The sequence below is a fragment of the Heterodontus francisci genome, chromosome 2 (genome assembly GCF_036365525.1).
Source record: "Heterodontus francisci isolate sHetFra1 chromosome 2, sHetFra1.hap1, whole genome shotgun sequence".
NCBI lineage: Eukaryota > Metazoa > Chordata > Chondrichthyes > Heterodontiformes > Heterodontidae > Heterodontus > Heterodontus francisci.
Genome location: NC_090372.1, coordinates 87,720,344 through 87,743,126, shown reverse-complemented (window position 1 = coordinate 87,743,126; position 22,783 = coordinate 87,720,344).

Sequence of the window (22,783 nt, the reverse complement as noted above, 5' to 3'; positions counted from 1 at the left end):
TACATGAATATGATGGTAATAGAGGGATACGGTCCCCGGAAGTGCAGAAGGTTTTAGTTTAGACAGGCATCAAGATCGGGGCAGGCTTGGAGGGCCGAATGGCCTGTTCCTGTGCTGTACTGTTCTTTGTTCTTTGTACTTCTTGCTATAATAAAAACAAGAAATGCTGGAAATACTCAGCAGGTCTGGCAGCATCTGTGGAGAGAGAAGTAGAGTTAACGTTTCAAGTCAGTGATCCTTCTTCAGAACTGACAAATATTAGAAATATAAAAGATTTTAAGCAAGTAAAGTGAGGGGTGGGGCAAGAGATAACAAAAGAGGTGTTGATAGGGCAAGGTCACAGAGAATAACTGACCAGAAGGTCATGGAGAAAAGGCAAACGGTATGTTAATGGTGTGCTGAAAGACAAAGCATTAGTGCAGAGAGGGTGTGAATAGACTGTAAAGCACAAAGGACTCCAAGCACAACATTAAAGTTTTTTTAAAAATAGTAACAGTGGGTAGGCATAGTAGAAACAAACTAAACACACTAAAAAACCTAAAATAAAATAACCAATAAAAAAGACCTAAAATAAAATAACCAAATAAAAAATAACTAAACATAAAAAGTGGGGGGGCTCCGTCATGCTCTGAAATTATTGAACTCAGTGTTCAGTCCAGCAGTCTGTAACGTGCCTAACTGGTAAATGAGATGCTGTTCCTCGCGCTTGCGTTGATGTTCACTGGAACACTGCAATGCCAGGACAGAGATGTGAGTATGAGAGTTGGGGGGGGTGGGGTGTTGAAATGTCCAGCAACCAGAAGCTCGGGGTCATGCTTATGGACTGAGCGGAGGTGTTCCACAAAGCGGTCACACAATCTACGTTTGGTCTCCCCAATGTAGAGGAGACCACATTATGAGCAGCGAATATAGTATACTAAATTGAAAAAAATACAAGTAAATCGCTGCTTCACCTGAAAGGAGTGTTTGGGTCAGTTATTCTCTTTTAGTAGACCTTGTCCTATCAACACCTTCTCTTTTGTTATCTCTTGCCCCACCCCCGCTTTACTTCCTTAAAATCTTTTACATTTCTAATATTTGTCAGTTCTGAAGAAGGGTCACTGACCTGAAACATTAACTCTGCTTCTCTCTCCACAGGTGCTGCTGGACCCGCTCAGTACTTCCAGCATTTCCAGCATCTGCAGTATTTTGCTTTTATTTTACTTCTTGCTGTATCTTGCCTTCCATCATCAGATTTTTAAATTGTAATAATTTTTGATAATCTGTCAGTACTAACTCACTCTTTTGATTAGTATTTCCAATTGATTTTACGTCAGTATTAAATAGATTGTGGAGACAATATATAGGCAATAAAAATTTGAAGCAAGTGGCCAGACCTTTTTACTTTTGTTTTTGCACATGTAAAAACTGATTATGCAACTCAATGGAAAACCTATTAGCATTTTAAGTGCTGAATTTTTTCAAGTGCATTCAAAATGTACATAGATGTTTCCATCTAACATATCATACAAGTTTGAAGTTTTGAGAACTTTGGGCTGGTATTTTACAGGGCCCCCTTGAGCTGGGGTTGGAGGCAGGGGTCATGGAGCATCATAACAGGTGGCAGGGGAAGATATGGCAGAGGGCCCATCACCTCCCCGTCACCCAGTGATCCTCTCGGGGGCGAAATAGGCCGACAACAGTCTTCCTGCCCACAGGGTGACTGAGGCCCTTAAGTGGTCTATTAAGGGCCTCATACTGCTGCCACTGGGATCGAAGCAACCCCCCCACCCCTGCAGGCTTGGGGGGCGTTCCCTCCCTTGTGGGCAATTTGTGGCCCATGGAGGACCCCCACCAGGACCAGCTGTACCCCCTGGAACACCCGTCCCACTGGACTGAATGATCAACCCCCACCCCATCTCACCAGGGCCTTCCAGACTGGCCATGGTGCCCCCACATACATTTGTTTTGGGGTTCCAGCACTGGATCTAAGTCCAAGGCCTCTGCGGTACTGCAACTGCCTATACTGCTGAGCTGGTTATTTATTTTTATTTAGAGATACAGCACTGGAACAGGCCCTCCGGCACACCAACTCTGTGCCGACCATCAACCACCCATTTATACTAATCGTACATTAATCCCATATTCCTACCACATCCCCACCTTCCCTCAATTCTCCTACTACCTTCCTACACTAGGGGCAATTTACAATGGCCAATTTACCTATCAACCTGCAAGTCTTTGGCTGTGGGAGGAAACAAGAGCACCCGGCGGAAACCCACGTGGTCACAGGGAGAACTTGCAAACTGCGCACAGGTAGTACCCAGAATCGAACCCAGGTCACTGGAGCTGTGAGGCTGCAGTGCAAACCACTGTGCCACCCTGTGATTGGCCAGCAGCTCTTGGAGGTGGGATCCCCATCCCTTTAAAGACTTTAAAGGGATAGGGATCCCACCTCCTCATTCTTTGATTTAAAAAGACCAGAGGATCGCTCCAGGTGGTGGGCACGAAAAGGCAGAGGCAGGGTTCGCCCCTCCTTTTCTGCCTGGTTCCGGGAGCCCTGCCTTCAGCACAAAATCCAGCTCTTGAAGTCTGATTATTAAAAATTAAGATCAAGGTAACATTTATAACCACAGGGGATTTGTGTGTTCTCTGTATAATAGAGATAAAATCACAGATTAAACACTTCATTAAATTCTGTTCCTTTAATGAAATGCTGAAATAATCTCAAAGGATCAAACAGGATTCCCTTCACTTATACAATGCAGACCTTTGCAATGGAGTTTCCACCAGTTTTAGCAAATTAAGAATTCCAGTTGTTTTTTTTTCTTTTCTTTTATATAGTCTTTAAACCATTTATTTTAATTCAACTCATGAGCCAGGCTTCTCTTCAGTGACCCTACTCAGAATTGTGAGGGATATCAATGGAAAATGAAGGAAAATGCAGGTGGTTGACCCTGCAACCATGACACCTGCCATTGCTCCCAGCAGAACGACCGATAGCTTCCTCTTCCCAAACTGTCACATAAAATGCCAGTGGGTGGGTGAAGGGATGTCCAGGCCCTCTGCGGATATCCTTCCTGTCCATTTGTCTTACCATCACTTCCCAGGACTGGCATGGAGAAGGTTACAGCAGGTCCAAAGAAGCAGCAGTAACAACATGAGGTATCCCTGTGGCAACAGAGGGTCTTGAAGGTGCATCCAGCCCTTCCATTTCATTCTCAACATTTCCTGCTGAAGACCCAGGTCTCGGTCATTTGGTCAAGGCCTTAAGTAGAACATGGATTTGAATACACAGGGTGCTTCTGCCTCCTTTAATGAACTTTACCTTCTCCTCTGGTGTATTCCTGGTGCAATCCCATTGAGATTTTCCTCGTTGCACTGGCAGGCTCATTTTTGCTGGCAGGAACCCCACCATGTGTCTCTCATGACCCCTAACACAGAGAAATGGGTTCGTTTGAGGCGCAGTGGAGGGGAAGATCTTCTTCATTGAAACTCTGCCATGAAGAGGAGAATTCTGACCATGAGATTGCAGTGATTTAAATCCATATGGTTAAAAAAAAATTTGCCTGTGTGGATAGCCTGTCTACGAAACCTTACTCCCTGTTGTCAAATTTTGTTCTGCTTCTGCATCAAACTTTTTCATTAGTTCAACATATGTAATGAAACCTATGTAAACTTATCACTCCATATTTACAGTCTCCAGCTGGCAGTGATGCAATGACACCTCAGTTTTGTTCATCCTATCCCCTTTAACCTATGCTGCAGAGAAACTTCTTTGTTCCATGCAATTGTATTTCTCTGCTTCCCAATTTGCTATGGTTTTGCAATTTAACTGTATAAGATTTGGTGTCACATTGTCACTTAATATTACACAGCAGGCTCGAAGGGCCGAATGGCCTACTCCTGCTCCTATTTTCTATGTTTCTATCATACTTTTACAGAGGAAGTTTGGTACAAAAAAAAACTTTGAACTGAATTTTACCCAGCCAGCAGGCACTTGACTGGAGGCATGAGGGGGGCCGAAAAATTGGGAGGGGGCACACTCATCCGGAAAGCGTACATTGTGACACCGGTTCCGGATTTTGCTGGTGCAAGAAAGGTCCAAGGTGGCATTGCTGCTATGATGCGGCAGAACTGCATTTACAATTGCTGATCAGGTATTTAGCATGTATTTGCATCGGCTTGACTCAGTTTTTATGGGGAGGTTTCCAATATAGTGAACAACGCATAGGGGTCACATGCCTTAAGATCCCCGGTCATTTAAAGGGTAGGCAGCCACGTGAAGCGTTGAATGAATGCAGGAAGGGTATTGGGGGATGCAGCGGCCATTGCCCAACAGCCGTGCAGCCTTCGAGGCAAGAGTGGGCATAGAGGGACTGCAGCCCTCGAGGAAAAGTGGATGCAGAGGGGTTGCAGCTCTCAAGGTAAGAGTGGACACAGAGGGGTTGCAAACCTTGCAGCAAGAGTGGGCTTCATCTCAGGTGATGGGCTCCCTGCAAGGGTGGGTGCTGAGGGGCATTAGCCTGTGTTCAGAGAGGAGTGGAAAGGGGAAGGTTCCAAAGGCAAGGTCCTCTCTTCAGAGACAGCGCACAGGAGGGAGAGCCACCAGCTGGAATGTGTCTCATACACTCAGTCTTTGTAGATCTCCACGCTGTGCATCAGAGACTCAAAGGGAGGTAGGCCAGGTGGCTGCTGGGAAAACTGGTGAAGATCGACTGGCGGAGCCACAGCAGCTGGCCATGCAATGAAGGGCCTTTCCGCGGCAGAGATTGTACAGGTCTCGCCTCAGCTACCTGCAAATGTCTAAGCGGCAATGCCAGCGACTTATGCACCATGCTGCAGGAGCCTTCTCAGTCATCACAGCTACTGGAGCTGAGGTCACTGGCAGAAGGGCTGAGGAGCTGGTGTCCATACACAGAGTGCCCTGAGGAGAGTCCTCAGATGTGGAGGTCAGCCTCTCCTCCTCCTTTTCAAGTCTCACTTATATCTCCCTACTGACCAGAGAAGGACGAGGACCTGGAGAAGACTCCAGGTGCTTCGTCTCCCTCTCACCTTGTCACTACTGCATTGAACACATTGCCAAGGTGAGGGTATGCAGGTCTGTGCAGATCTCCGAGACCTGGCTCTCCAGGAGGGTTGCCAACCTCTCAATGGAAAAAGTCATGTGCTCACATGCCTGAGACATGGCAGCACTCATGTCATGGATGTGCTCCTCCATCATCCATGCATGACTGCGCATTTCCTCTGGTAGCTCCACCAGATGTTCCGTTACCTCTCTGCAACTCCAGCATGTTCTGTACTGCCAACACAGAGGCTCAACATCAGTCTTTCCCTTACAGACTGGAGGAGAATCCGCAAGGAGGCATTGCTGAACAGTGGGGTCACCCGCCTGACATGGCCCCTCTTGTCTCCCAGTCAGCTCGTGGCCTTACAAGGCCTTGGTCATCAGCACAGCAGCACAGGGTCTCCAGCCAGGGAAGTCAGCAGCAAAGCGGCACAAAGGGAAAGCAGCAGCAAACTCACTAAGTGGAGCAGCAATTCAAGCAGGACTGGCAGTGCTTTAAATATGGTACCAGCACTTGCATTCATCTCAGCTGACGATGCCATCAGTGTCGCGTAGCCACCCCCTGTCTAACAATGAGATATGCCCCATACCTCCTGCGTACAAATGGACTGGGTGCCGTATGATCGCGATTGGCTGACCGCACATGTGATGTGCAGCATTGCCACCTTCATCTGGTGTCTCCACCGGGACCTGCGACGGGCTGATAAAGTTCAACCCTTTGAGTCTGTATGCAGTTGCAGGCTGTAGCCACTGAATGCCATTGTGGAGCATCTTTTCATTTCTCAGTACTCAATATGTCAGCTAGTTTGGGAAAGATAAGTAACTAGCAGGTAAGGACTACATTCGTTTTCCTTTTATATTTTTTTTCCATCTTACTGTTTTTTTGGAGCTCCAACACTACCATTATCCCGAGGGCAGCTTTAGGACCTTCCTGTACCAAAGCTGCCATTGGCCACAGGCTTGCTCAATCTGGCCATCACAGATACTTCTTTCACCACCCCAACCCCACCCCCCCCCCCCTCCCCCCATCCCCAGCTCAGTTGGCTTTTCCTGGTGCCACTCCCTGCCTCCTGAATTGGCCACCCTGGCCACCCACTTGCTCTGGATCCCCATGGGATCCTGCTGTTTTGCAGCTGTCGGCCACATACTCCACCTGGCAAAAATTTCCTTACATTTAAGGCCATTTAGTACAATATTCTTTAAGATGTTTGAAGTATGGCCCAAGAAAATACAGCACACTCCACCAGGCAACTCAGTTCTTGGTGATGGGAGATTATAAGCCCCAATGCCAGGACAATTGGAACTTTCAAAACTGAGATTAAAGATTTTTGTTAGGTAATGGTATCAAGGGATATGGAGCTATTGAAGTTAAATGGAGTTGAGGCACAGATCAACCATGAATGGTCCTTTTGTTTCGGTGGCTCTGTGTTCCTAAGGATTCTTTATTCAACCATTGATTCATTTTTGAGGAGGCAGACAGTGCACTAAAAAACAGCAAGCTGTTGGTTACAGTGACAATTTCACTTTTTAGGTGTGTCACGTGAGATCTTAACAAAAACTCTGGTCCTGACAAAGATCTTGTAACTGAATCTTTTCCATCATCTCAAGCCTATTAAGTGATTCTCTGCCTAATTATTGATTAAATCTCCTATGAAATAATGAACATACAAAGGTCTTCACATGTTATGGATACAAATGTAACACCGCTTTTCAAGAAAGGAGGGAGAGATAAAACAGGGAACTACAGGCCAGCTAGCCTGACATCAGTCATCGGGAAAATGCTGGAATCTGTTATTAAGGAAGTCTTAACAATGCACTTTGAAAATTATAGTATGATCAGACAAAGTCAACATGGTGTTACGAAGGGGAAATCATGTTTGTCAAATTTGTTAGAGTTTTTGAGGATGCAACTAGTAGGGTAGATAAAGAGGAACCAGTAGATGTAGTATACTTGGATTTCCAAAAGACATACAGTAAGGTGCCACACAAGATCGGGGCTCATGGACTTGGGGGTACTCTATTAGCATGAATAGAGGATTGGTTATAGGACAGGAAGCAGAGCGTAGGGATAAATGGGGCATTTCAAGTTGGCAGGCTGTAACTAGTGGAGTGCCACAAGGATCAGTGTTAGGGCTTCAGCTATTTACAATCTATATTAATAACTTAGACAAAGAACTAGAGAGTAATGTATCTAAATTTGCTGATGCTACAAAGCTAGGTGAGAACATAAGCTGTGAGGAGGGCACAAAGAGGCTGCAAAAAGATATAGGCAGGTTAAGTGAGTGGGCAACAAGGTTCCAGATGGAGTATAATGTAGGAAAGTATGAGGTTATTCGCTTTGGTAGTAAGAATAGAAAAACATAATATTTTTCAAAAGGTGTGAAACTTGGAAATGATAATGTTCAGAGGGACTTGGGTGTATTCGTACAAGGAAAACAGAAAGTTAGTATGCAGGTGGAGCAAGCAATTAGGAACCCAAATGGTATGTTGGCCTTTATTGCAAGGGGAATGGAGTACAAGAATAAGAAAGTCTTTCTACAATTGTATGGGGCTTTAGTAAGACCACACCTGGAGTACTATGCACAGTTTTGCTGTCCATATTTAAGGAAGGATATATTTGCATTGGAGGTGGTACAACAAAGGTTCACTAGATTGGTTCTCAGGATCAGAGTGTTGTCCTATGTTGAGAGGTTGTGTAAATTGGGCCTATACTCCCGGGTGTTTAGAAGAATTGTTGTTGGATGACCTTAAGAGTGGACCCACTTAAGAGCTGTAAGTGAAGATCACCAGAGCAAGTGATGTCACATCACACATGACCAGTTAGTTGTGGGTGTAGCTCAACAGAGAGACATGAGTAGGTGTGCTCTGGAATACTCTTTATATGTATATGTTCTAGTTAAGTTATAATAAAACCCACATTTTCTTTGGTTATTACTTGTAGTCCTGTGAATCTTACAAGTACCTACAGGGTAGGTACTGAGAGGCTGTTTTCCCTGGCTGGGGAATCTAAAACATAGGAGCACAGTCGCAGGATAAGGGGCTAATTATTTAGGACTGAGATTAGGAGACATTTTTTCACTCAAAAGGTTGAGAATCTTTTAAAATCTCTACTCCAGAAATGTTCCATCACTGAATATATTTAAGGCTGACATCGACAGATTTTCGATCTTTCAGTGAATCAAGGGATATGGGGAGCGGGCAGGAAAGTGGAGTTGAGGCCGAAGATCAGCCATGACCATATTGAATGGCGGAGCAGTTTCGCATGGTCTACTCCTGCTCCTATTTCTTATGTTCTTATGTTCAAAAATGTAAACATGTAATAAATTTGCTTTTTATTAGATATAACAGGATGGATTTTATCATTTGGGCAGGCGAGCAGTGAAACATACACAGGCCAACTAACCTGGTGGTGCAGCGGGAGGCCTGCCTGTCTCAAACAGGCATCATGATGCAGCTCACCAGACTGAGGCCAGAGCAATATTAGGCAGCATGGTGGCTGCTCAGCAGGTAGCAGGATTGTGATTTTGGGGAGCAACCCAGATTATCTTTGTGGGTTCTGGAGGAGCAGTTCTGTTCCTCCTACCCCTGCCAAAATAGATTTTCCACTGATCTTTAAAGTCCCCCACTTCTTGGTCAACAAGTTCTGCTAAGCTGAGCTTAGATTTTGATTTTGACCATAATTCAAATTATGATCACTATCTGCAAAATACGTCCTCACCATCAGATTGTTAACTAATTCTGGTCAATCACTAAATCCAATATGGCCTGATCCCTTATCGGTTCTAAAATGCAATGTTGCAGAAAACTGTTCCAAATACATCCCAGAAATTCATTGTCTTTACTACTTCATCTGTTCTGTTTCTCCCAGTCTATGTGAAAATTAAAATCTCTCATTATAACCACTGTTTTTGCTACGTTTCCCTGATCTTTGTATTTATATATCTATCCTACTACATCGATACTGTCAAAATCTGATATCCTTTGCTATATTTATATTATTTTCACTGTCTAATCACCCCTTACAGAAATCCCTTCTTTCTACTGTGGTGATTTTGGCTTTTTCCAATGTTGCTATTCACCCCCGTTTCCCGATATTGTCATATACATATATTCAGTATTGTCATATATTCAGATAGCAGGACCTTTTACTTCAACTATCATAAATACTATATTTATCAATATGGAAGAATCAGATTTTGTAATTAGACTCCAAAATCTGAGTGCTCTTTTCTAGGTTTAATGAATTCTGCTGAAACTGAAAGGAGTCCCATTCAAGAATGTGAAACCTTAGCAACACACGTACTATGCAGTCCTGTCATTGAAGCAAAATACAACAAATTACACATCAGTAAAATAGGGGGGAGAAAAACTGCTGTGACATAAAGACTCCAATTATAATGAGGGCAACAAAGCAAACCAATAGTGCAAATAATTTCAGAGGAATAGTTGATTTCCTAGTCTGAAATTTATTGGAAAACTCGTTGAACCTGAACAAATCCAAAGCAACCCATTACATGTACAGCTGCAACCTTTCAGATCATTGCAGTCTGGATTACATTTCCCCTCAACATGCTGAGTTCAGAACAAGGCCTGTTAAGAATTTCTATGAACGTGTTTCTGGTTCCAGTTAAAACAGGTGTCAGAATGTGGGTTCTCTGGATTTGGGCACATTTATAATCTGATGAGTTCAAAAGGAGATACAGTGGTTAATTATTTTGTATAACACAAATAAAGAAGATATTACCTTGACTTGGGTTTTCATTCCAAATATGAGGCCAACATATTAATATAGCAAGACTGACAGTAAATGACTGAGAAAGACAAAAGCATGTGAACCAATCTGTTAATGTTTTACTTTACAACTGCAGTCAACCAGAGTTGTTGCAATTTTTTTTCCGACAAATCGATCAGATCTATGAAATCCTCCCTGTCAGAAAATAAAATCTTGCCAGCTGCTATGAAGATATTCTTTACTTGTTTTTGCCAGAGGTCAAATGCAGGAAGATTATGATTCATATAATTCTGCATTGACTTCCTTCTTGGCCCCAGGGTTCCACATGATTACAGAATCAGAACTCACAGGGGTAGAGTAGAAATCCATTACATTTTATGAATTGACCTCTGCTGTGAAAATGGGAACATCTTCAGATAACACTAGAAAGATTTTTTTTTAATTAACACTGTGTTTGTGTGTGTGTGGATCCAGCTGAGGCATTTCCATGGTAAAGAATGGAACATTTTCCTCTCTGTTCACCCAGACCTGAATTTCAGGTACATTAGCAGCACGTAGAGCGATTTGGAGACTAGGTTCACAAATAGTGAATACACATTATTCTATTACCTACACACTTGTTTATCGATACTTCTAGCAGCTCAACAATCCAAAATATCTCAGTGGAATATATAACGAGTGATGCTTTACACATTGCCTGTGCAATTCTCATGTCACTTGGAACACAATCTGTTCTGCACCAGAATTCCAATGCAGGGTTAACCCTCGCTTGCTGAAGCAGAGGTTATACAACGTGCAGTAGGCTATGGAAAATTTGTAAGTTTCTCCATTGCTACCTCAGTTGAATTGTGCAGTTCCATTTGTGCTCCTCGGAACCAATAGATCAAAGTGATGAGAGATCGCTGCTTGTTAGGATTGCCTCCAGCTTCAAAGTGTTAATTATTACTTTATTACTTTAAAAAATGAGATTTTGCAAAAGATGAACATTCATTTCAATTGAATCAAACAGGCTACTTTGACCTTATTCAATTTTTTGACAGAGATCTAATTTATTTTTTAAAAGATGTAAATTTCATTGGGTACTGCAAAGAGTATAACTGTAATTTGCATAAATGAATCATCCCAATTAATAATGAAAGAAAACTGTTGAACTAAATTATAGCAGAGTGAAGTGGAACATTATATTGAACTAGTGCAGGTCAATAATGAATCCACTCAGTCTACATGTCTGCTCTTAACAGAGCCAACAAAGGCCATTCAGCAAACTCCAGCTGCTGCAGGAAGCAGCTGCTGGCCCTTCAGTTGTTTAAGGTGGTGGGCCCAGATTTATTACAAGATACTTTTATTTTAGAACTTTGAAATATTGGCTCCAGAGGTTAAAGCTACACTACACATATAGACATGGTACTAAAAATTGGATAATGCTGCCTTTCGGGCACGGGGAATGCAATGTGTGATTAACCTGCAACCGGTCGAGGTAATGAAGGCAATCTTTGTGCTGCCTGCTCATCAGCATGATTGCAGCGTGCAGCATAATGCTCCAAGCACTGCTGTATGCTCAGTAAGGGCCCAGGTCCGTGTGTGGCTGGCATTACTCACAACTATCCTGCACTTGGAGGAGTAGCAGGACCGGAGGTTTGTGTGGGAGAGAGGCAGAGAGGAGCGGAGTCTGAGGAGAAGGGAAAAAAAACAAAAATCGAAAAGTGACATCAGAGTGACTTCACATTGAACAGTGAGAGCAGGGAAACAGAGAGCAGCTGGGTTCAGTATTCAGGTAAGTTTTAAATTTAATTTAATTGAATCAACATAGAGTAAGACTTGATTGATTTATAAGTATATAAACTAAAGACTAAAGCGGTTTAAAAAAAAACTAAAGGCCAGTCCGAAATTTAAATAACAAATTAAAATCTAATTATATAAAATAGAGATGCAGGGCCAGGTGATGTGTTGTACCTGCATGATGTTGGAGCTGGTGGACCCCATTGTGGTTCCTGGTGAACACATCTGTAGCAAGTGTTGGCTGCTCGAGGAACTCCAGCTCAGAGTTGATGAGCTGGAGTCTGAGCTTCGGACACTGCGGCACATCAGGGAGGGGGAAAGTTACCTGGACGCTGTGTTTCAGGAGGCAGTCACACCCCTTAGATTAACTACCTTGAATTCGGCCAGTGGTCAGGGACAGGAGGGTGTGACTATGAGTGAGGCAGATAGAGGGATCCAGGAGGTAGTGTTACAGGAGCCTCAGCCATTGTCCTTGTCCAACAGGTTCGAGATTCTTGCTCCCTGTGTGGACGAGAGCAGGGACTGTAGGAAGGATGAGCAAACTGACCACAGCACCATGGTACAGGGAGCCATTCAAGTGGGGGGAGAAAAGAGAAATGTAGTCGTAATTGGGGATAGTATAGTTAGGGGCGTAGACACTGTTCTCTGTGGCCAGGATTGAGAGTCCTGAAGGCTCTGTTGCCTACCTGGTGCCAGGGTTCAGGATATCTCATCTGGGCTGCAGAGGAACTTGGAGTGGGAGGGGAAAGATCCAGTTGTCGTGGTCCATGTAGGTACCAACAGTACAGGTAGAACAAGGTTAGACGTTCTGCTGAGGGAATATGAGCAGCTAGGGGCTAAATTAAAAAGCAGAACCAAAAAGGTAGTAATCTCCAGACTACTACCTGAGCCACGAGCTAATTGGCAAAGGGTCAATAAGATTAAAGAGGTAAATGCGTGGCTCAAAGATTGGTGTGGGAGAAATGGGTTCGAATTCGTGGGACATTGGCACCAGTACTGGGGAAGGGGGAGCTAATCCGATGGGACGGGCTCCACCTGAATCATGCTGGGACCAGAGTCCTGGCGAATTGCATAACTAGGGCTGTAGATAGAGCTTTAAACTAAATAGTGGAAGGGAGGGTTCAGTTGCATGGAAAAACAGGAAGTTAAAGGAGAAGGTAGGAGTGCAGGTTAGTGGTGAGGCTGATTGTTACCAAACTGCAAGAAGTGTACTGGTTAAATCAGAAGAGAGAAATAATAAACAGGCGAATAAAGCATCAGTGCTGAGGGACAGGTTAGGGGGTGTAGCCCAAATAAGAGTTCTATATACAAATACACGGAGTGTCAGGAATAAACTAGATGAGCTGCAGGTGCAAATTCAAATGGAAGATTATGATGTGGTGGCCATTGCGGAGACGTGACTGCAGGATGGTCGGGACTGGGAACTAAATATACCTGGTTATAAAGTTTACAGGAGGGACAGGGAAAATGGCAGAGGGGGTGGAGTTGCCTTACTGATTAGAAATAATATCATCTCATTGGTGAGGGAGGATATAATGAGGGGAAAGCATCCAGTGGAGACCTTATGGGTGGAACTGAGGAACAGAAAAGGATCTAAAGCTGTAATAGGTGTTGTGTATAGACCCCCTGGTAGCAGTTCTGAGGTGTTAGATTGTATAAATGCACAAATTAGGCAAGTGTGTAACAAAGGCAGAGTAGTTTTAATGGGGGATTTTAACTTACACATAGAATAGGAGAGGCAGACTAGCACCTGTCAGAAAGATAGTGAATTTCTGGAATGTGTCCGGGATAGCTTCCGACAGCAATATGTCCTAGATGTAACAAGGGGACAGGCAATATTAGATTTAGTTCTGAGTAATGAGCCAAATTTAATTAGTAGCCTAACTGCGCGTGAACATTTATCAAATAGTGATCACAACATGATCGAATTCAAGGTAGCGTTTGAAAGTGAAAAGCACGAATCAGCTTCTAGAATTTTAGACTTGGGTAAGGCTGACTTTACCGGGATGAGACAGAGACTGTCCATGGTAAACTGGATAGATCTGTTAATGGGTCAAATGACTGAAGAACAGTGAAGAATATTTAAAGAAACATTTAACGAAATACAGAGCGAAAATATACCCCTGAGAGGAAAAAGCTCCGCTTCACAGAAAAAAACAGCCATGGACAACTAAAGAGATTAGGCATAGCCTAAAACAAAAAAAAAAGGGCTTACAAAAATGCAAAATGCACCACAGATCCAGCCAAATGGGATCGATACAAAGACCAGCAAAGGGTCAGAAAGCAGCTTATAAGAGCTACTAAAAGAGATTATGAAAGAAAACTTGCAAGGGACATCAAAATCAATAAGAAGAAATTTTATAGTTACATAAAGGGAAAGCGGGTGGTCAAGAGCAATGTAGGCCCACTAAAAGCTGAAAATGGAGATATTGTCATTGATAATGGGGAAATGGCAGACATGTTGAACAATTACTTTGCCTCAGTATTTACAATTGAAAAGGAGGATAACTTGCCAGAAGTCCCAAAAAAATTAATAGCTGATAGGGGACAGGGACTTAATCCAATTAACGTAAGTACAACATCAGTAACAAGGAAATTAATGGAACTAAAGAGTGAGAAATTCCCAGGACCTGATGGTTTCCATCTGCGGGTGTTAAAGGAAGTAGGGGAGCACATTGTAGATGCCCTAACTATAGTCTTTCAGAGTTCCCTAGATTTAGGAGTGGTCCCTCTGGATTGGAAAGTTGCACATGTCACTCCACTTTTTAAGAAGGGTGAAAGGGGGAACCAAGGAAATTACAGACCAGTTAGCCTGACATCTGTGGTGGGCAAGTTGCTGGAGTCTATAATCAAGGATAGGGTGACTGAACACCTCGAAAAATTTCAGTTAATCAGGGACAGCCAGCATGGATTCATGATGGGAAGGTCATGCCTGAGAAACTGTGGAAGAAACTAGAGCAAAATAAATCAAATTTCCCAGCTGAGTACTCGCAAACTACTTTATTAACTTGTGCACAAGGAGAACAAACACAGTAGAGCCCACATTGGGACTCAGTGCGATGTTCTAAAGAATTACAGTCAAACAGTGGCTACAGTCAAATACTATTCTGCAACCAATAATCTTACAATAATATTTCAATCCTTAATTTGCATTCTAAAGCACCAATAATATTACAATTTAATTCTTGCTCTAAACGAATAAGATACAGTAATTTTCAATCCTTCGTTTACATATCTATCTCATCATTGGCCTTGCAGCTGGTACAGTGCAACAACAGAAAGAGACATCAGGCTTCAACAACACTCTTCTTATCTCATCAGCCAGACATGGCACATTCCTAAGGAACAGTTTGCGTGAGAAACATACTGACCAAGCAAACTCACACCCCTAGTCCAAGGATGGCTCACCTCAGGTTCCACAAAATCTCATTAAATGTTTTGAAGAGGTGACTAAGGTAGTGGACAGGGGAGTGTCCATGGATGTTATTTACATGGACTTCCAGAAGGCATTTGATAAAGTCCCACATAAGAGACTATTAACTAAGGTAGAAGCCCATGGAGTTGAGGGCAAATTATTGACATGGTTAGGAAGTGGTTGAGTGGTAGGTGACAGAGAGTGGGTATAATGGGTAAGTACTCCGATTGGCAGGATGTGTCTAGTGGTGTCCCGCAGGGATCTGTGTTGGGGCCTCAATTATTCACATTATTCATTAACGACTTGGATGATGGCACAGTAAGTCATATATCTAAATTTGCTGATGATACAAAGTTAGGCGGCATTGTAGACAGTCTAGATGATAGCATAAAATTGCAAAGAGATATTGATAGACTAGGTGAGTGGGCAAAACTGTGGCAGATGGATTTCAAAGTGTGTGATTATCCATTTTGGACCAAAAAGGATATAGCAGGGTACTTTCTAAATGGGAAGAGGTTAACTACAGTGGATGTCCAAAGAGACTTGGGGGTTCAGGTGCATAGATCTTTATAATGCCACAAGCAAGTGCAGAAAATAATCAAAAAGGCTAATGAAATGCTAGCCTTTATATCTAGAGGATTGGAGTATAAAGACACAGAGGTCATGCTGCAGCTGTACAAAACCCTGGTTAGACCCCACTTGGAGTACTGTGAGCAGTTCTGGGCACCGCACCTTAGGAAGGATATATTGGCCTTGGAGAGAGTGCAACGTAGGTTTACAAGAATGATACCTGGACTACAGGGGTTAAGTTATGAGGAGAGATTACACAAATTAGGCCTGTTTTCGCTAGAATTTAGAAGGTTAAGGGGTGATCTGATTGAACTCTTCAAGATATTAACAGGAAAAGACAGGCTAGATAAAGATAAACTATTTCTACTGGTTGGAGATTCTAAAACTAGAGAGCATAGTCTAAAAATTAGGACCAGACCATTCAGGAGAGATGTTAGGAAGCACTTCTTCACATAAAGGGTGGTAAAGGTTTGGAACTCTCTTCCACAAACAGCAGTCGAAGCTCGAACAGTTGTTAATTTTAAATCTGAGACAGAGTTTTGTTGAGCAAAGGTATTAAGGGATATGGGCCAAAGGCAGGTATATGGAGTTAGGCCGTGGATCAGCCATGATCTCATTGAATGGCGGGACAGGCGCAAGGGGCTGAATGGCCTACTCCTGTTCCTATCTTCCTATGTTCCTATGTTCTTAAAGGCAGCCTGCATCACTTAAAGGCAAGGTGCATTCAGGCTGCAGCAGCTAGTGGAAATGCACCAAAAAGTGTTTCAGAGAAGGAATAAGACTACCAATGGAGCAGCAGCACAGAGAGAAGGCTCCCAGGTTCTCTGATGCATTGCTGGAGGCCTTAGTCCAGGAGGTGAAAAGGAACAGAGACGTCATGTATCCACAGGGAGCCAGAAGGCCCACAAGGCATATACCGCAAAGGGAATGGAGGTCAATTCAAGGAGTGTGGCCCTGATATCCTGGGAGCAGTGCTGCAAAAAGGTCAGTAAATACATCTTCACATGACATCTCCTATCCACCGCACTACCAACCTCACACACTGATCAATGTACTGCACTTCCATTACTCGGACCGCAACAATCAGCACACGTGCCTAACATTCAGATGCTCCACCTCACCCTCGCACAATTATCACAGTTGCAGGCTACACACCCACATCTCATAGTTTCCATATACTGCCAGCTATTCAACTATGACAGACACATCACCCAAACACCCTGCAACACACTCACTGACACTTTTCCTCTCTCTTGCAGGACAAGATCACACCCGTTTCCTGCAGTGGAAGTGACTGGAAAAGAAGTAGCTGCCATTTTCAGCACTCCAGGCCCCTGGGCCACCAACACAGCATCACTAAGAAGCCCAATTTTGCGAACATTACGTTTAAAATTGAAATGTTCTAAAGTACTCAGACCATGTTTCGCTACAGAAATCATATGCACCAGCTGCAAAGTTTTCTTGAAGTGAATTACATTTTTTTTTAAAAGTCTAATAACTTGTAATTTTCGTGCTGCAGCATATTAAAATCATGGAGATACTTTCTTCAGTATGTTAATTGTAACAAAAGTAGAGATTGAACAAGGGAGTGAGATTGGCAGACTTACCAGACTGCCTTGTTTTATCTTTAAAAGTTGTACATGAAAATTAATGAAAAGTCCCCCTGCTACTGGTTAAGTGGCAATTTAGCTACTGTCAAGAATAATCAACAAAAATCATGCAGAATTACGCAAGGATGGGGATTGGAAAGTTAATAGAAACAAAGTCTCTGATATTTACAGGGAGGGGAGGGGTAATGGGGGGCACCTGCCAGCAGTCGGGAAACCCAGAATATTGTGATGCCGGAGGTCCTGTTGAAATTAACAACAGGACCTTATCAGAATTTGTTTACTTGTTTCCTGCTGGGCAGCGGGGCAGATTGAGAGGCTGGTTGGCAGCTGGGTGGAAAGGCCTGCGGTAGTTGGGTGGCTCCCTGGCAATTGAGAAGATTGGGGTCATGCGGGCTTGGAGAATGGTGGAGAGGGGGAAGGGAGAGAGAGGGGAGAGATTATGGGGGAAAGATCTTGCAAAAATTCTCCCAAAAAAGTAAGTCATGAACAGCAACTCAGAAGATACTTCCCCTACCAGAAAACAAATCTAAAATACCCAGAGGTGCCCTAAAATTGATGGCTGCAACAATCCTGCTGAACTCAGGAAAATAGAAATAGTTGATACTAAGACCCAAGACAGGGCAAAGAAAATTGAGGGCAAAAGGACCTTTGACAATTGGCAGTTAGTGGCTGCAGCTAGGTACACCCATACTTATCAAGGTTGAATGGAGGGTTATGTGTTGTTGGCCAAGAAGAGAAATGCCTGGCGTGACCTTACCCTAATCCTGCACAGCCTTATGCTATTATTTAAGACCAAAGTGAATAGAGTATTGTTATGATCCCCGTGGAAACCAGCAACAAACCAAAAGAATCAGATCCATTGACTGATTCCATTTAGGAAACAAAAACCAAATGGACAAGTTTTCACTTTTACAAATTTTACTTTAACACTCAAACCAAAACTAACATAAATTCAACATGAACTAACAGTTAAATCACAATCGATATATATATATATATCTTAAAGGTTACACGTTAATTAGCAGATGCAACAAAGATACTCCTCATTAATCCTCTGAACAGGCTCATCAACAAGATGGTGCCAAACAGTTCCACGGTACAACAAAATCAGTAACTTCCTCAGGTAGTTTTCCAAGTCCTATCCTCCAGGATGCAGATACAGAAGTAATGATGCCCCGTTGATAGTGAGTGATGCAATCTTCCTTTTAACAGTTCAGTCTTGTCACCTCTCAAACAACCTCAGCCTTGCCCACAACTGTCCTGATGGTGTGGTTCCACTGATAACTTTTTAAGTCACTGAAAACAACTGCCATAAGTCATTCACCAATGGTCAGCCCCCAGTCCAGACTCCTCTTCCTGCAGCCAAAACAATTATTCCAGCCTGCTGCTTTGTTTCAATTCCAAGCAAATTCTCTGAAAGCACAAACTTCTGCAGCTCTGAGCTTGTCTCTTTAAACAACTCCCAGCTTTGCAGCTGACTTCAACCCCCTCCAGAGCTTTCTTGTAAAACTGAAACCTAAGCTCCAATCACATGTCTCTGGTAAAAAAAAAAAGTTTTGTTAACCTGGTTCTGACATCCCAGACATAGAAGCTTTTAGTTTCATTTTCAGATCACAGTCTGTCTCAAAAAAACACACTTTGAATCCCAAATCATAGCATCCAACCGGTCAGCTGCACAGAATGCAGTCTGCATTTGCAGACTCCATCAAAGTACCTCAACTAAACCTGGGAATTACCTAATCCTTAACTGGATTGTCTTACCAATGTTATTTATGGTGCAACATAAAGAAAGAAGTGTGCAATGAATTAAAATTGGAAGTTTACTGGTTGTAATTAAAATTACTCACTGTACTTGTGTTATTGATTTGCCAATCGAAAATATTGTGATCAAATAATGGAATCCTTGCAACAAGATGTATAACACAGAATGGTTGAAATGGAAAAGAGGTTCTACTTTGAAAATTAAGTATATAAAAGATCATGGCCCTGATTTTAAGTCAGTGCATCAGGTGGGGTGGGGGAGGCGGTGGTGTAGTGGTAATGTCACTGGACTAGTAATCCAGAGCCCAGGCTATTGCTCCGGGGACATGGGTTTGAATCCCACCATGACAGATGGTGAAATGTGAATTCAATTAATATATCTGGAATTAAAAAAGCTAGTCTAATGATGACTATGAAACCATTGTCGATTGTTGCAAAAACCCATCTGGTTCACTAATGTCCTTTAGGGAAGGAGATCTGCTGTCCTTACCTGGCCTGGCCTGTATGTAACTCCAGACCCACAGCAATGTGGTTGACTCTTAAAATGCCCTCTGAAATTGCCTAGCAAGGCACTCAGATCAAGGGCAATTAGGGATGGGCAATCAATGTTGGCCAAGCCCGCGACACACACATCCAACAAAACAAATTTTAAAAATGACAAACTCAAACATTGAGGCTTGAAGAGATTTTGCCTCCTGGGCCTCATTCATATATTCAGGTACCGACCCCACCCTGGAGGGCCAAGGTTACCTTGTGGGGCCTGGAGGAGCACTCCGTGAGGCCCACAAGAAAACTTAATTTTCTCTTTTAAAACTTGCCTTACTGGAGCTCTTCTGACTCTCAATCCAGCTTTCGGCAGGTTTGGCCTGTCAGGGAAGCCAATATGGCCTACTCCCTCAGGCTGTGGGTTAAAAATAGCAGATGAGATCCCAATAACATCACTGGGACTCAATCTGTGTATTTAAAGAAAACCCCTTGCCACCTGCAATTTAAATTTGTGGTCGGTCAGATAAGGGCTTGCATTAGATTTGCATTAAATTGTGTATTGTATCCCTGTGCAAATTAAATTCTTGCAATTAGAGCTATTTATGACATGGAGAGCTCATAAAGTGACTCATTAGATGAAAAAGTCTGCAGAAGTAGCATTTTGAGCTATTGATGGGTTTTCGACTGTTTCCACTTGTCATTGCAGAAAATGGCCTTAGGTTTTCAAACCTGGCACTGATTGAAGGTCCAAAACATGCCAGGAAAAAAAGGCTTATTTTTCAAAAGATAAAGAAAAACAAAGATGGGAAAGTTAAAAAAAAATTGTGGAAAACACAAAACAGATTCATTAGCATTTGGACAGGGAAAAGTCATCTCAAGTGTAATCCTTCAACAGAACTGAAAATTGAAACATAAACAATAATTATAGTAAGGTTGAAAAAATGAGGGAGTAAGTGAATAAAACAACTACAGATAAGACTAATTGGCTGAAAACAGAGAACTATTATATGATAGAAAAATCATTTCAGTTAGACAATAAAAAAGTGTTAAACAATGCAAAAAATGTGAAAGTGGCTAAGATGGTGAAAAGGCAGAGTGTCTGTGGCCAGTAGGGCTTAAATTCCTTATAGTCCCACACTGGGTGTGATTCCAATGGTGCACCTGAACAAAGAGGCTCAAGGACCAAAGAAAATGTGTCCTTGGGCCCCATCAGAATAAATCAGATGAGCTGCAGGCATGAATCAGACATCACCTGCAGCTCGCCTATTGGGACCTTACCAACTTTGCCTTAAACTGAGGCGAGGAGCTAAGACCATGAGGGAAGGGGGAGAGGGCAAGCCAGCAGCAGCTCGCTGTTGTCTTATGGAGCCAGGGAAAGCTTTTCTTCTCCTTCCAACTCCATAAAAATCAAATGTTTTGGGGCTTTTTTTGAGCAGCCTCCAGCAGCCCCTTTAAGGACTGGTCTGGCTGTTCAACAGCCAGAATTTACACCTAGCAAGCTCCAACTAGGGTAAACAAATTTAGGAGTTTACATGTGAAATGGGCGCCTCAGTTCGATATTCTACTAAAATGTTTGCTTAGAATCATTGAACGATACAGCACAGAAGGAGGCCATTTGGCCCATCATGTCTGTGTCGGCTCTTTGAAAGCTTAGTTCCACTCCCCTGACTTTTCCCCACAGCGCTGCATATTTTCCTCCTTCAAGTATTGATCCAATTCCCTTTTGAAAGTTATTATTGAATCGGCATCCACCAACCTTTCAGGAAATGCATTGCACATCATAATAACTGGCTGTGTGATAAAAAATTCTCTTGTCACCTCCGGTTCTCTTGTCAATTACTTATAATCTGTGCCCTCTGGTTACTGCCACTGGAACCAATTTCCCCTTACTTTATCAAAACCCACCATGATTTTGAACACCTCTACAAATCTCCCCCTAACCCTCGATGCTCTAAGGAGAACAACCACAGTTTCTCCAGTCTATCCACATATCTGAAGTCTTTCATTGGTACCATTCAAGTAAATCTTCCCTGCAACCTTTCTGAGATCTTTAAATCCTTCCGAATGTGTGGTACCCAGAACTGACCACAATACTCCAGCTGGAACCTGGACAGTGCTTTATAAAGGTTTAGCATAATATTCTTACCTCTATTTATAAAGCCAAGGATCCTGTGTGCCTCTTTAACAGTCCTGCCACCTTCAAAGATTTGTGTACATACACCTCCGGGTCTCAATGTTTCTACACCCCTTTTAAAACTGTGCCATTTAGTTAATGTTGCTTCTCCTCATTCCTCCTGCCAAAGTGAACCACTTCACATTTCTCTTTTATTTATCAGTTCCAACAATATGCTGCAGCTGATTTTCTTTTTTTAAATCATGTTCAGGATGCGGGTGTCGCTGGCAAGGTCGACATTTATTGCCCATGCCTATACAACTGAATGGCTTGCTCAACCATTTCAAAGGGCAGTTAAAAGTCAACCACATTGCTGTCGATCTGGAGTCACAAATGGACCAGACTGGGTAAGGACAGCAAATTTCCTTCTTTAAAGGGCATTAGTGAACCAGATGAGTTTTTACAACAATCCGGTAGTTTCATGGTCACTATTACTGGGTTTTTTTAAATTCTAAATTTATTTAATTAACTGAATTTAAATTCCCCAGCTGACATGGTGGAATTTGAACTCATGTAACTGGATTCTAGTCCAGCAACATAACCACTAAACTATTGCATCCAAAATGTTAATTTGTGTTTTCTCATCATAGGTGCTGATTGTCCTGCTGAGTATTTCCAGCATATTCTATTTTTGTTTAAAATTTCCAGCACTTGCATTTTTTTCCTTTTTCTCAAACAGTTTTAAGCAATGTAGGAACATACAAACACATTAAACTGTGAGTTTTTGTTGATAATATTAGTAATGACATCAGTCTTGTTGTTATGCAGGTTCACAGGGCTATAGGGCCTCCTATGTTGACAGACAGATACCTCCTTATTGAGTCAACAAGTTCCTTGCTGAACACTATGCTGTACTGGATGTCATTTGAGCAACCAACCCAGTGCCACCTTCGGTCACCAACCAGTGCCAACCCTCAGTGACAAATCCAGTACCAGCCCTCAGTGTCTAATCCATTGCCACTGTTCAGTGACCAATCCAGTGCCAGCACTCAATGACCAACCTAGTACCACCCCTTAGAGACCAATCCAGTGCCACCGCTGAAGATCAACTGTCTCTGTAGACAATAGTTAATTTGAGTGTTCAGTTGGTACTTGCAAGGTCACTCATGGTGGTTGGGAGTCCAATTGCCATTGAGAGAGCAACTACTCCCCAGCTCCCTCTAAACAGACTGGAGAAGATGCAAAAAAGATTTACAAGGATGACACCAGA